Source organism: Heteronotia binoei, chromosome 19 (assembly GCF_032191835.1).
Source record: "Heteronotia binoei isolate CCM8104 ecotype False Entrance Well chromosome 19, APGP_CSIRO_Hbin_v1, whole genome shotgun sequence".
In the NCBI taxonomy this organism is placed as follows: domain Eukaryota; kingdom Metazoa; phylum Chordata; class Lepidosauria; order Squamata; family Gekkonidae; genus Heteronotia; species Heteronotia binoei.
The window spans coordinates 35075636-35090803 of NC_083241.1; the positions used below are offsets into that span (position 1 = coordinate 35075636).

The 15168-nt window shown below is 45.8% G+C and overlaps 1 protein-coding gene across 1 annotated transcript in view; it reads right to left on the reverse strand.

The window, feature by feature from the left end:
- The window catches only part of CCDC33 (coiled-coil domain containing 33), a 77932-nt gene that overhangs the window by 42383 nt on the left and 20381 nt on the right, over nt 1-15168 (reverse strand). The gene's annotated exons all lie outside the window — the stretch shown is intronic.

Here is a 15168-nt window from a genome sequence, read left to right on the forward strand (position 1 = left end):
TCCAAAGTGGCCATTTTCTCCAGGGGAACTGATCTCTGTCATGTGTAGTTATACTAGATGTCTGCTGTCCCTAATGTTTTAAATGTTTTAAATGTCTTAAAATTTTAAATGTATTAATTATTTTAACTGTTTTTATGCTTAAATTCTATTTATGTCAAATTTTTATGTTGTGAGCCGCCCTGAGCCACTTGTTGGGAAGGGCGAGATATAAATCATAAAATAAATAAATAAATAAATAAATAAATAAATAAATAAATAAATAAATAAATAAATAAATAAAATGTGGCAATCAGATCCCCACTTGGAGGTTGGCGCCCTTAATTAAGGTTTCGTTTCCTTCAGGTTATACCTGCATCCAGGGGTGGAATTCTAGCAGGAGCTGTTTTGCATATTAGGCCACTCCCCCCCCTATGTAGTCAATCCCCCAAGAGCTTACAGGGCTCTTTTTTTTGTAAGCTCTTGGAGGACTGGCTACACCAGGGGTGTGTGGCCTAATATGCAAAGGAGCTCCTGCTAGAATTCCACCCCTGCCTGCATCCATGGATTACTTCATATAGGGCTGAGCTGGTTATTTATTTTTGCATTAGCATTTTGATAGGCCATGGAGGCTAAACAAAGATCATGGATAAAACTCAGTGCAGTTTAACTAGGGGCGTTTTCGCACAGGGCTTACCCTGGAGCGATGTCCCTCTTCACCGCGCAGCGTTTGCGCGGATTTCGCACCAACTGCTCCGCAGAACCAGGAAGAGCCGCGAAGTGCCGTGGCTTTTGCATCGCAAATGTAAACCGCCAAAAACCAGTTTACATTTGCGACGCAAAAGCCGCGGCTCTTCGCGGCTCTGCGGCGCAGTTGGTGCGAAATCCGCGCAGACGCTGCGCGGTGAAGAGGGACATCGCTCGGTAATAGAGTAAAACCAAATAAGAGCTCATAAAAATGAAAAAGATCAAAACAAAATAAATAAATTACGCAAATGGAGAAGAGATACAAAATAGTTCAAGGTAAGCATCTCATACGCCTGGTAGGAGATATTGTAGGTTGGTCATATTCAGAATACTGTAATCGATTATTGGCTGATGAAAATAAGTATACTGTGGAATCCGTGGTGAAATTTTGGGAGCTTGTTACAGCATCAGGAAAAGTCAGTTAATTCTGCGGTAATAACTTGGGTTATGGTTTTATCTTCTTTCTCCTAAAATTGGATTTTTAGTGTAGTTTTTATGTAATTGAGATCCTTACAAGAGACCCGTGTAAGTATGTATGCATGCATGCGTGTGTGTATATGGGCCATTGGCTTGATCCAACATGGCTTCTATGATATTCTTATGTGACACAGAGTGTTGGACTGGAGGGTCCATTGGCCTGATCCAACATGGCTTCTCTTATGTTCTTATGTGACACAGAGTGTTGGACTGGATGGGCCACTGGCCTGATCCAACACGGCTTCTCTTATGTTCTTATGTTCTAAAATCATCCCGCAATCCTCATTCAGGCTTCCCTAAACATTCCTGGGTAGGGGTGGTAGGCTCCCCCAGCCACTGGCTCTTCAGCCGAGACTGATGTGGAATACAGCATTCTGAAGCTGCGGGCCCCACCATTCCTCCACCCCATCAGAGTTTTGCAAATCAAGCAAACGTGTAGGTGGCCTGGATGATTATGGGCTTTTCTGCTGCTCTTGGTGCACTGAATTCCTCCAATCGATACCCTGACCTTTCACTCAGAGGAAGAATGAATCAACGGAGAACATGAACAAAGCCATGGACTGGTACCACCAGAGATCCTCAGTAGCTGGTGATGGCAGATGTCTGATGGAGGCATCCGTATCACTGACATTTCCGGAGTTCTCGAAACATTTGGAAGGTTTTTTTTTTTTTTTTTTTTTAAACAAGTGGGGAAAACAATGTCAAGAATTATTTGCAACAATTTTAACATCAGGAACTGACCCACTGTCTCGTTTGAAGGCACAAGGATATAAGAAGAGCCCTGCTAGATCAGACCAGTAGTCCATCTAGTCCAGCTTCTTGTTACACACGGTGGCCATCCAGTTCCTCTAGAGGGCCAGCAACAGAGCATAGAGGCTGAGACCTTCTTAAGAACAGCAGAAGGGTCCTGCTGGATCAGGCCAATCTTGTCCAGCATCCTGTCTCACGCAGTGGCCAACCAGTTCTTCTGGATGGCCAACAACAAAGCATAGAGGCTGAGACCTTCCCTTGATGTTGTCTCCTGGCGCTGGAATTTATTTATTTATTTATTTCATTCGATTTATATCCCGCCCTACCCCACCGAAGTGGGCTCAGGGCAGCTTACGACATAAAACTCTAACAGTAAATCAGTTTAAAATACATAAAAACACATTTATCAATATACCATGCTACATCTTCCCTAAAAGTCGGTTCTTCAAGTATTCCAATGTTCCGATATGCTGATGTTCATGAATTTGGATATTCAGATATCGGTCAGTTGTATGCCAACCGGAAGAGGGTTGTCTTACAGGCCCTGCGGAACTGTCCGAGATTTCGCAGGGCCCTCACCTCCTCCGGGAGCTGGTTCCACCAACAGGGGGCTGCAATCGAAAAGGCCCTGTCCCTAGTTGTTTTCAGACTTCCTGCCTCTGAACGCGGAGGTTCCCCTCAGTCACCATGGCGCAGGGCTGTCTTAACGCATGGGCCTGATGGGCACTTGCACATGGGCCCCACGAGCATAGGGGCCCCATACTAATCTGTGTATGATGCAGCACTAATAACCACTTACATTTTTATCCCTGTGAATAGTTGTCATAGGGGCCCAGTACACTGCTTTGCTCAGGGCCCATAAGGCTGTTAAGATGGCCCTGCCGTGGCTTGGAACCATCGATAGACTAATGCTCCAGGAATCTATCTAGTCGCTATTTCCTCCTGTGGCCATCACTACATCCTCTGGCAGCAAATTCCACATTTCAATTACTTTCTCTGTCAAGTAGTCTTTCCTTTTGTCCGTCCTGAACCTCCTGCCCGTCAGCTTCACCGGATGCCCTCAAATCCTAGTATTTTGGGTTAGAGGGAGAGAAATTTCTCTTTGTCCACTCTCTCCACCCCGCGCATAGTTTGATAAACCCCTATCCTGTCCCTCTAGTCATCTCTTTTCTAAACTGAAAATTTTCTAAATTGAAAAGTCCCAGCGTTCCACCTAGGGAAAGTGCTCCACCCCCCACCCTCATTATCTTAGTTGCCCTCTAGATAGATCCAGGTGGGCAGCCGTGTCGGTCTGAAGCAGTAGAACAAAGTAGGAGTCGAGTTTAACCTTTAAGACCAACAAAGTTGTATTCAGAATGTCAGCTTTCGTATGCATGCATGCTTCTTCAGACAAGGGAATGGGGGCACCGCTACATATAGCTGGTGGGTTAAGAGTGCAAACGGATACAAAGTTAGGATTAAATGGCAAAATAGTGTAATAAACTGGAAGGCTCATTTGCTTTGGATAGCATTAGGGTGGGAAACTAATAAAAGGGTTTTTTAAATGTCTTATTATTATTTTATTACTCTATTTTATTATTTTATTTTATTATTTTTAATGTTTTATCTTATAAAACTAAAAGATTTTTATTTATTATTTGTTGTTATTATTATTTTGCAACAGCCCCGTGGCGCAGAGTGCAAAAGCTGCAGTACTGCAGTCCGAACTCTCTGCTCACAATCTGAGTTCGATCCCGGTGGAAGCTGGGTTCAGGTAGCCAGCTCAAGGTTGACTTGGCCTTTCATCCTTCCGAGGTCGGTAAAAAGAGTACCCAGCTTGCTGGGAGGAAAGTGGAGATGACTGGGGAAGGCAATGGCAAACCACCCTGTAAAAAGTCTGCTGTGAAAACATTGTGAAAGCAACGTCACCCCAGAGTCGAAAACAACTGGTGCTTGCACAGGGGACTACCATTATTATTATTATTATTATTATTATTATTATTATTATTATTATTATTATTATTATTATTATTATTATTATTATTATTATTATTATTATTATTATTATTATTTTATTATTACCTTTTATTGGTTTCCCAGAGTCGAAAACGACTGGTGCTTGCACAGGGGACTACCTTTACCATTATTATTATTATTATTATTATTATTATTATTATTATTATTATTATTATTATTATTATTATTATTATTATTATTATTATTATTATTATTTTATTACCTTTTATTGGTTTCCCACGCTAATGCTATCCAAACCAACTGGTCTTCCAGTTTATTACACCATTTTGCCATTTGGTCCTTTGTATCCGTTTACACTCTTAACCCACCGGCTACAGTATATGCAGCTCTGCTCACCGTACCCCATTCCCTCATACAAAGAAGCATGTGTGCATACGAAAGCTTCCATTCTAAACACAATTTTGTTGGTCTAAAAGGTGCTACTGGACTCCGAGTTAGTTGCCCTCTGTACTTCCTCCAGCTCTGTGATGTCCTTTTTGAGATAAGTGTCAAGTCGGCAGATTCAATAACGAGTCGTTGTTGATACAAAGAAGCTACTTTATTGATACTGATACTTGTGGCCTGAGCCAAGGTTTGAAAAGACTAAAGAATATGCTGTAGATACATTGCATATAAGGGATACTTCAAAAGGATTCCTTAGGAGGGGGGGGACTATGCAGGGAGCATTAACACATAGATGTTACAAAGTTGTTCTCATGTTGATTAGGCCTGCATGGCCTTGATCATTGTAGGCTCCTGCCTCCCTTCCGTGAGCCAGGGCTGAGAAGGCACAGATAAGACTTTCACATATTTCCATTTCAAAGCAAGGATACTCTCTACAGGAAAGGAGGGGGGTAGGGAGAGGGTGTGCTAGCAGCATTTGGTTATACTTTGGTTTTACCCAGAATGCTGAATGATCGAGCCAGAGTTATAGACAGACTTGACAGACGTGAGGTGACCGTACTGATCCAGGCCTGCCTTAGCTTTGGAAAAGAGATGAGGCAGAAACAGGGGGGTTAACAGAGCGTGTGCAGAATGTGAAGCCAAATGGAGCCAGCCCCAAGAGAATTCAAACATCAATACTTCTGCATATAATGGCCATACAAAAGACCAACATGGACAGATAACAACGAAACAAAAACAAAACAAGGGAAACCACCAACACAAAGTTATCGCTGCCTTCACGCCTGTTACTGGTAACAAATGGGAGAGTCACACCTGCCAGTGGCTGTCAGATGAAAACCGTGTCAATGAGCAAATGAAAAACATAACTTGTGATACAGAGCCCTCTTTCTGTCTCTCATGGGCAGAAAAATATTTCCTGGAAAGTCTGGCAAGCTTGCAAGAAATTCAGGATTTTTTTTAAAAAATGGAAAATTTCCAGTGTATTGGTTCTACTCCAGAAATAGGACCGGGTAATTCAGAACCCTGGAAAGGCATCCAGATGTGTCATGAACCTAGGCCTAGTGCGGCCTACAGGCTCCAGGGAAGCTTGTAAAAGCAACAACCAGGCCTACATTTTCCAGGATCCCTTCTGTCCCTCTGATTGGGTGGGCAGTAGTTTTGGAGGGAACACCTGCCCAATGGAGAATACAGGGGTGGGACCTGGGAGGAAAGGATAAGAGGTTTAGCTAGAAGAGGAGGGGTATTCTCTCGGGAAAGGCTGAACTGGGAAGAGGCTGTAGCTAGGAGAGTTCCCTCATCCAAAGAGGGTAAGTCAGTTTGGAATCAGAAGGAGGGAACATATAATTAGTTGCCTCAGGGTTTTTATTTTTCTTTGTATCGCCTTTATTGCTTTTTCCTATTTTACCATTGCACTAATGATGTTACAATTCACTTATTTGTTCTTGAGCACTTACAATAAACTTAATGTTATACTGCCTGGGTCCTCATGTCTCTGCGGTCACAGATAAAAGGACTTGCTGAGAAGGAAGACACAGGGGTTGGGTGTATGCCTTGGGCCCTCCCAGACAGATCCTTGCCAGTGTGGTGGCAGGCTGTAGAGGCCTTCCTGGTGCAGTGTGACATGTAGAAATATTGGAAGAACCCCTACATTCAGTCTAGAGGGAACAAACACGGTGGGCGACACAATAACTATGCACTGCTGCAGAGGTTGCTAGGTAAGCCCAACGTTTGAAAAGCCCTGTTGACATTTATTTACTCATTTACAAAATTTATACCCTGCCTTCCTTCCCTATTCAGGGCCACCAATATGGCTAACAGATTAAAAACATACCAAATACCAAGCCTTGAATTCAGCAGGAGCTCACACGAGCACAGTTCCTGAACCTTTCTGAGGGTTCCTCCTCCTCCTCCCCACCTACATTGTCCATTGAATAGGAGGTGCAGCTGCATAACAATTCCCGGATTAGGAGAGCGGGCAGCCAGCCAGCCACCAGGAGCCCTCATTAACCCCTGGAGAAGCCCACACCACCCTTTCTCCATTTGTTATGTGATTTTGGGTGGTGGGTGGCTTGCTGGCCTTTTGACTGGGGGTGGGGGTGGCCAAAGAGAGTGGCCAAGGATCTCTAGCCAGCCCAAGCAGGCCTTGCTCACGTGGGGCTCTTCTTTCTTGTGTCGGGTTACTGTTGGCTGGTGTGGGGGGGGGGCGGCATCTGCTACTGAGTTACGCTAATGAGCTCCACCACCTATTTTTCTACAAAACGACCCCCGCCAAATACAAAATGCATCTTAAAAAGGACTAAAAGCAAATAGAAAACATCATACAAAGCATTAAAACCAAAGCGACAATATGCATCTGAACATGTCTATAGTAGTCCCCTGCTCCCATCCGAGGACCGGCAACCCTACAACTAAATCAGAGGGCAGGGGAAGAGGGATCACCAAAATAATGCCAGACAAAACAAAAAAGTCTTCACTCACTGGCAGAAAATGGCAACAGAAGGGACAAACGAATCACCCAGCTATACAAATTTCCGGGGGGGTGGGGTGGGGGGGAGACTCGTTTTTGAGATACCTTACTGAGCTTTCCCCATTAGTTTTTTTTTTTTTAAATGTGTTTTGACAGGGACGCTGCAGATCACGCGCCTCGGGGAGCCAGGCCAGGCCATGAGCACGGCTTTGTTGTCTCCCGGCCATTACAACTGCGTTGGAATGCCTGCTGTAATTACAATCCTGCAATCAATGGGCATACATGGTAGATAATCGGAATGCACAAGCACGGGCCGGACAGAATAATCACTTACTCCAGAGGGCTTCGATGGCAGGGAACAGCATCTATCAATCCCGTGCATTCATGGCCTTTAATTACTAACGCCCGCTCACTTTTTGCCCTTCTCCTTGGAGATACAACCATAATCGCGCAGGGATAAGACCGGCCATGAGAACTAATCCTCGTGCCCTTTGTTTTAGCCACTATGCCAAGGCAGGCTTGAATTAACAGAGCATATATCGGATTGCTTTTAAAAACAATCTAGCTTCCAGGCTCATGTGAAAGAGAACGCAATTCAGGCCACAATTTTGGCTGAAAAACGGCAAGGGCAAAACAAGAGCCCTCCTTTCATCTCTCACAGGCAGATGAAATCGCTTCTGACTAGGGCTGTTGGGATAGTGGTGGGACCCAGTAGTGGTTGAGAGCGGCGTGCTCTAAGTTGGAGAACCAGATTTGATTCCCTATTCCTCCTTCACTTGAAGCAATCTGGGTGACCTTGGACCAGTCCCAGTTTTCACCAAACTCTCTCAGCCCCACCCGCCTCACAAAGTACCTTGTTTGGGGAGAAGAAGGGAAGGAGATAGTAAGCTACTTTGAGACTCCTTAAAATAGAGAAAGGAAAGGAAAGGTCCCCTGTGCAAGCACCAGTCGTTTCCAATTCTGGGGTGACGTTGCTTTCACGACGTTTTCACGGTAGACTTTTTTACGGGGTGGTTTGCTATTGCCTTCCCCAGTCATCTACACTTTCTCCACAGCAAGCTGGGGTTTCATTTTACCGACCTCGGAAGGATGGAAGGCGGAGTCAACCTCGAGCCGGCTACCTGTAAACCCAGCTTCTGTTGGGGATAATAGAGCAAAGCGGGGTATAAACTCCTCCCCTTCTTTATTCTTTTCCTTTCCTTTCCTTTCCTTTCCTTTCCTTTCCTTTCCTTTCCTTTTCTCCTCCTCCTCCTTCTCCTCCCCTTTGCATAAGGCAGTTTCCCACTATGTCCTGTATAAGAAGACTTGAGACATGAGGATAATTGGACTCAGGAAACATTCTGTTGTTATAAACCTTCAAAAAGTCCTGCAAAGTAGCCATACGATCTCTGCACAGAGGAATGGGAGCTGAGGCTCAGTTGTTTGCATAAGACCCACCTTGCGATTTTATGACAGGAACAAAACCCAAAGCACCGCATTACCCTACGCCCGTATCTCTCCAACAATGAGGATTACAACGCACGCCTTTTCTTTGTGCTCTCATGGGCATTACGAAACAACCCAACTGAATTCAGTCAATCAAACCATTCTGACCTGTTTGTGTTGCAGTCTATACCTGTAAGATCTAGGCAGAGTCTGCCAATCCCAGCAGTTCTAGAAACTGCTGAATCCTAGCAAATCTGCAAAAAGTTTGCTTGTTTCAGGGGTAGTCATGTTGGTTTGCAGCAGGATTCTAATCCAGTAGCAACCTTAGAGTGCAACAAGATGTTCAGGGTATAACCCTTCAACGGTCTGAGTTCGCTTCATTAGAGGTAGCTGAATCGCAGCAGTTCTAGCGACAGCCGAATCTGGGCGGATCTGTATAATCCGGCAGAATCCTGGCAGTTCTGCACAGAGTTCACCCTACCCCCTCGCTGGATGCATTCAGATGATAAACAGTTTAGATTATCTGATCTACAAGCACAAGGTTAAAATGTTTGTCAGGTGATGAAGGAATAGAAGAGCTGACTTGGAAGGCTTTGCTGCAGTTGTTGCAAAGACTGATTAATCGAGCCTAATCAAACACCAATTTCATGGGTCAGCCACCGACCTCAAAGAGCAGCTTCTGAATATCAGTGGGAGAGATGCAACCTTGAGAACTGCAGCCCAGGGTGTTGGGAATATTAAATCAGCTCCCTGGACGCACATTCCTTTTGAATGACCCATACGAGCTCCATCCTTGCACCTAGATGGTGTCAATGGCAATTAATTGTCCTTTATCTGATCACACCGGGGGTGACCTCACATGCCATTTGCTTTAATTTGTGGCAAAGATAGAGGTCTTGTATACAAGCCAAAGAAAGGGGGAGAGGAAGAAGGAGGGAGCAGAGAGACTTGCTAGGAGAAGACGGCGGTATATTATCCCACGCGTTGCTATTCAATTTGAGAGTTAATTGGATTGTATCGGAAAGCATTTAATCTCGGCTAATAGAGACACTCTTTCCTCCTTGCAATTCCCCCTCCCTTTCCTCATTCAAAAGCGGTGATTTTGAGGGGGCACAGAGATGGCCATCGCCACTGAGCTACACAGTCCCAGCTGCTGAAAGCAGATAGGCCATTGAAGAAGGAAATAAAAGACGACGGATTATGCTGGTAAACTCTCTCTTCAGACAAGCAGCTTCCCCTGGCCGGGGCTTGTTTTTGCACAGCCTGTGCCACCAAGATAAGGGCAAAGAGAAGCCACCACCCGCAAGACTGCAAAGAAGAAATTCTCGTGCTCGCTTTCCCCACTGCTGCATCTCTCTGCGTTTCTCCTGTTCTTTTATTTCCACCAGGCCAACAACAGAGGGCTGCATGAAAGCCGCGCAGAAGTTTCCCATGGCCTCTGATCGAGCGAGTTCAAAAGCACATGTCGCTGACAGAGAAATAAGTGCAGGAATAGAAATCCAGCATCTTAAAAAAGAGCTACAGACAAATAAGAAAAATGAATTACACAGGGTTTGGGGGTGTTTTGCATCTTTGCAAATTTCCCTCTCTGTCAACAACTTTCTCAGCTTTAAAAAAAAAAAATCTTAGACAGCAAATGGCTAAAAATAAACAGAGTTAATGAAGAACTGGTCAAAAGGGAGGGGCTGATTTGGGTTCACATTAAGATGGCCAAAGGCTGGACCTCTCATGTACCCACCCACCCATCACTTCTTCTAAAAAATGGACACTTTAAGCACTATGAACCCCATTTCAACCCTGCAGACCAGAGGACAAATCCCAGTGGTATGACCCACATCTCTGAAATAAAGAATAGTAGGCTGCAGAACCAGCCTGTACCAGCAGCACCTCTACCGGAACAAAAGGGCACTGCTACCATCATTCGTACCTTGGTGACTTCTAGAGTAGACTACTACTGTGTGCCCTACAGGGGACTGCCCTTGAATACTGTCTGGAAACTTCAAGTGTTCCATAATGCTGTTGCTCAGTTGTTGCTGAGTATGAGTAGGGGACTTTGAGGAGAGGGAATAACTAGTGGCAGCAGAAGTAATTTTAGTTTCAGGGCATTTGGGGCAGCTGCCCCTAGGCCCCAGACTGGGAGGGTCCCAATTGCTCATTAGCCATGTTTCCCCAATAGCAGGGGGGAGAGAGGTGGGGGCCTAGTATTGGGCATAGGGGGGACCCTAGGCACTCTCTGCCCAAGGCCCACCAAGCCTGGAACTGGGGATGGACGTTAACTGAAGTTCATGATGAATTTTCAGTGGTTCGTGGTTTGCGAAGTCAGTTTCATGGCAGGTCAGCTGGCACAAACGTTCCACACATTTTCAAGTAGTTCGTGGAGGTTCGTGATGGTCCGTGACATTTCCAGACAGTCTTCACTCAATCTAAATGTTTAACAACTTCAAAGCAACAACTTGGAGGGGATGTAGAGGAGCATCCAGGGGAGGTCCCCGGTGACTTTGATGACTCTAGCTTGCACTGGCTCCGTTCTATACACTCCTGAACCTTCTGAACCTCTGACCGTGAAAACGACCATCAAACTGGTCCATTTGGCCCTTAAAAATTTGGTTGGGTTGTGGTTCAGAAACTGGGTACGCCACGAACCACAAACTGAACTGAACTGAACCGCAATTCCTGGTTCATGCCCATCTCTGTAGCTGGAACCCACCCTGCTACTGGTTTCTTCTTCACTAAAAATGGAGTGAGGCTTTTAGATTTGGAAGGTTTTGCATTCCAAGATCCCAAAATCTTAAACCTGCCACAACCGCTGCGGCAAGCCATAATTGCACTGGATATTGGGGGATGTATACAACAGCACAGAGCCGTCTGACTACATGAATCCACCACTTAAAAGGGAGACTCTTCAATCTCTGCACCCTCCTTTGTTCTGGTTTTTCTTTAGCCTCCTTCAGCTCAGTTTTATAAAGATAATAATTTTGTTCCAGCGACTTGTTTTTATTTTCAAGCGACTTGTCTTTATTTTCAAGGTAAGCTGGAAGCAGCGGCTTCGACTCCATGCTTATCAGAAATTACTGCTCACAGAACGATGAAATTCTATTATTCTCTCCCCTCTCCAATTACAGATGTTGGTACAATCTTCTCGCTCAATCTTAACAGCCATTTATGGAGCATCTATACATTTTTATGTGTGTATCTTGATGGATTTGCTTTAGTGACATAATATTGCTTGTCAATTTGTTTCAATTGCAGAGATCATTTCATAATACAACTCCGGCACTCCTCCCCACCCACCCCCCGCACCGCATGCCGGTGATAATATCGACTGGCCGTTCTGGTTAATGAAGCAAAAAATGTAAGTCGAATCTCCCTTAAGCCCTTCAGTGAATTCTCACCTCCCTTTTAGCAGTGCCAGATTACGACACCTTCACGTCATACTCGACCAGCTCGCTCTGCTGTGGATTGGCTGGCATTTCCTGCTTGGCTTTGAGTTCTAATTAGCTAAAAATAATTTGGGCTTGTTAACAAGCTAGCTACAACAACGACTAATGAGCTTGTTTCATCTTGTTAATTAGCGCTTCATAAAGGTCTGTTTGGCTGATGAAATTAGCGGCAGAATCACAGCACCGGTCAACTCTTTCCGTGATAAATGCGACGAGGTTTTTGTTCTTCTTGGATGCGCTGCCAGATAATGCATCGTTTCCAAACGATTATTGCACAACAGCTTGGTAGCACCTACAGCCCAGATCTTCTGTGGGTGCTCTGAAAAGATGGACATAAGCAACAGCAGTTCAGAATGCTTGTGAAGTCAGGGTTAGGAAAGGGGCCCTGGCTCAATGGTAAAGTATCTGTTCAACACGCAGAAGGTCTCAGGTACAATCCCAGGCATCTGCAGTCAAAAGAATCAGGAAGTAGGGGATGAGAAAGGCTTTGATCGGAGGCTCAGAGTTAGAACATCTCTTTGTAATTCCTACATGCAAACGGCATTTGTAAGCTGCTATGAGGAACGCATTATTATTGGAAAGGTAGGATATTAAACAGAGCGAGACTTGGTGGTGCTGGAATGTGTCATCAAGCCGTAGACAACTTACAGCAACCCCCTTGGGGTTTTCAAGGAGAGAAACGTTCAGAGATGGTTTGCCATCGCCTGCCTCTGCGTAACAACCCTGGATTCAAGCATTAACCCGGGCTAACCCTGCTTCGCATCCAAAATCTAATGATACCAGGCTAGCCTGGTCCATCCAGGTCAGGGCTATCTCGGTGGTGGAAAGTGCTGTCAAGTCATCACTGACTTATGACAACCCCATAAGGTTTTCAAGGTGAGAAATGTTCAGAGGTGGTTTGCCATTGTCTGCTTCTGTGTAGCAACCCTGGGCATCCTTGGTGGTCTCCCATCCAAGGACCAACCAGTGCTGATCTTGCTTAGCTTCTTCTATGGATCCTGTAGGGTTTTCAAGGCAAGAGATGTTCAGAGGTGGTTTGCCATTGCCTGCCTCTGTGCAGCAATTCTGAAATTTCCTGGTGGTCTTCCATTCAAGGACAAACCAGGGCTGATCTTGCTTAGCTTCTTCTGTGGACCCTGTAGGGTTTTCAAGGTAAGAGGTATTCAGAGGTGGCTGGCCATTGCCTGCCTCTGTGTAGCAACCCTGGGCTTCCTTGGTGGTTTCCCATCCAAGGACCAACCAATGCTGATCTTGCTTAGCTTCTTCTATGGATTCTGTAGGGTTTTCAAGGCAAGAGATGTTCAGAGGTGGTTTGCCATTGCCTGCCTCTGCATAGCAACTATGAACTTCCATGGTAGTCTCCCATTCAAGGACCAACCAGGGCTGATCTTGCTTAGCTTCTTCTGTGGACCCTGTAGGGTTTTCAAGGCAAGAGATGTTCAGAGGTGGTTTGCCATTGCCTGCCTCTGCATAGCAACTATGAACTTCCGTGGTGGTCTCCCATTCAAGGACCAACCAGGGCTGATCTTGTTTAGCTTCTTCTGTGGACCCTGTAGGGTTTTCAAGGCAAGAGATGTTCAGAGGTGGTTGGCCATTGCCTGCCTCTGCATAGCAACTATGAACTTCCGTGGTAGTCTCCCATTCAAGGACCAACCAGGGCTGATCTTGCTTAGCTTCTTCTGTGGACCCTGTAGGGTTTTCAAGGCAAGAGATGTTCAGAGGTGGTTGGCCATTGCCTGCCTCTGCATAGCAACTATGAACTTCCGTGGTAGTCTCCCATTCAAGGACCAACCAGGGCTGATCTTGCTTAGCTTCTTCTGTGGACCCTGTAGGGTTTTCAAGGCAAGAGATGTTCAGAGGTGGTTGGCCATTGCCTGCCTCTGCATAGCAACTATGAACTTCCGTGGTAGTCTCCCATTCAAGGACCAACCAGGGCTGATCTTGCTTAGCTTCTTCTGTGGATCCTGTAGGGTTTTCAAGGCAAGAGATGTTCAGAGGTGGTTTGCCATTGCCTGCCTCTGCGTGGCAACCCTGGGCTTCTTTGGTGTTCTCCTATCCAAGTGCTAACCAGGGCTGATCTTGCTTAGCTGCTTCTGTAGAACCCGTAGGGTTTTCAAAGTAAGAGACTTTCAGAGGTGGTTTGCCATTGCCTGCCTCTGCATAGCAACCCTGAAGTCCCTTGGAGTCTCATCCAAGTACTACTAACCAAGGCTGCCCCTGCTTAGCTTCCAGGATTGAGACTGGGCAAACTTGGGCCACCCAGGTTAGAGACAATGGAACTTATCCAGAAAACATATGCACAACTGTAGCTTTGAAAACATAGACCTCATAGCTAACGCCTCCTTGCATTTCTATTTTCTTCCCCCTCCCCACCACCAATTCTCTTCTCAGATCATCTTACTCAGGAATGCCTCCCTCAAATTGCCACTTATGGGCAGCCAGTGAAAAGAGGTCTGGAAATTCTACCTTGGTAATAACTAGCCTTCCAGCAGGTGACTGCTAATAGCGGAGGATTAGGGGTTATAATGGGCAGCAGCATCAAGAGCCCCTCTCCGAGACTGGCACAATCCAGCTCCACGAAACGCATTAAGTTCAATTGTCCCGCTCATCAAGCCAGGCTTTACTCGGAGGCTCTGACCTCGAACAGAAGCCAATTTCTGCTCTCTGCAACAATGAAGAATGATTAGAGCTCGGAGGTGGCAAAAAAATTCTCTTTAATGAGCCACTCTGAGTGCACGTAGAAACACGTGACGGAGCCGTGGAAAATGCATTTTGTGATGACAAAAATATATATATGAACAAGGTAGGTTTTTGCAGGTCATACTTTGCCTCTCTCTCTCTCTCTCTCTAACAGATGGATAGGGGGGGAAAGGCCAGACTACATGCCATGTTGGAGATCCACAACTCGATCTCTTGACCTGTACTTTACCAGCCCTTTTAGTCACCAGATCTAATCCCTTTCCAAAGCAAGTAGCAGAAGATTTCTGTAAAAACGGTTTCAGCCCTACAAGATATCTTCAAGCAGCACACAATTAGGGTGATTACAGATAGCCAGCTCAGGGTGGCATGAAGCTGCCCCAAAGAGAGACAGCTGGAAAAGGAGTGGACTGGAACTTCCAGACGGCATGTGACCTGCCCCCAGAACAGGGACAAGCTGCGTACACCCTGGAGAAGCTTCCAGAACACTTGTGCGCCTCCAGTCCGATCCCCAGGTGCTTCCTGGCCATCCAGACAGCCAGGAAGCACCTCAAAGCCGTCTCGGAGTTTAGGCACCACTTTGTAAGTGGTGCCTTTCCAAGGTGGCTTCGATCCTGCCCTGGGTGGGCTGCAGTCAGGACAGAGACGGAAGGCAGATGTGCGCATGTGGACGTGTTTTGGTCTGCCTGCCTCCCATCCCCGGGACGGCTTAAACCGCCCATCTGTTATCACCCTTAATGTACAGAATTTGCCACTACGAGATACAATGACAGCCACTGTCTGAGATAG